Below are 449 nucleotides of genomic sequence, written 5' to 3'. Positions count from 1 at the left end.
GTTCCCTCCTTCAGGGAACGAGGGTTACCATACGTAACCGAGACGTTTTTTTCTGTATTTTCATCAAATAAATGCAGCCTTGGTGAGCATACGATGCTTTGGAAACGTATTTTATATACCAAGGTCTGTCTTACATTTAGTATTGAGATATATTGATTAATCCATTCAGGGAAATTTCAATATTAATATTTTACCCAAAATGTGTGTATGTTTTACATTTGTGCTTATTGCTTAGTACTGTGCTGTTAACAACATTTTAAAGGGGAATTCTTTAAATATAAAAAACTTACTTACAGGCTGTGAGTCAGAAGCGCCAGACTGTCCTTGCAAAGTTGGCATTGCCCGACTTTATAGAAACAGCCTTTGAGCAGAGACGCATTGTAGTCTACTCTACCAGGATCAGGAAACAGTCCTCCATAAAATGCGCTGCACACATCTGAATATTTTGG

At 37.4% G+C, this 449-nt stretch overlaps 1 protein-coding gene across 1 annotated transcript in view; it reads left to right on the top strand.

Moving 5' to 3' along the window:
- LOC107690236 (voltage-dependent T-type calcium channel subunit alpha-1I-like) overlaps positions 1–449 on the top strand; it is a 124,831-nt gene that overhangs the window by 74,195 nt on the left and 50,187 nt on the right. The gene's annotated exons all lie outside the window — the stretch shown is intronic.

This window comes from Sinocyclocheilus anshuiensis, unplaced genomic scaffold (assembly GCF_001515605.1).
Source record: "Sinocyclocheilus anshuiensis isolate Anshui unplaced genomic scaffold, SAMN03320099.WGS_v1.1 scaffold461, whole genome shotgun sequence".
NCBI lineage: Eukaryota > Metazoa > Chordata > Actinopteri > Cypriniformes > Cyprinidae > Sinocyclocheilus > Sinocyclocheilus anshuiensis.
This window is presented reverse-complemented; position numbering and strand designations above follow the sequence as displayed.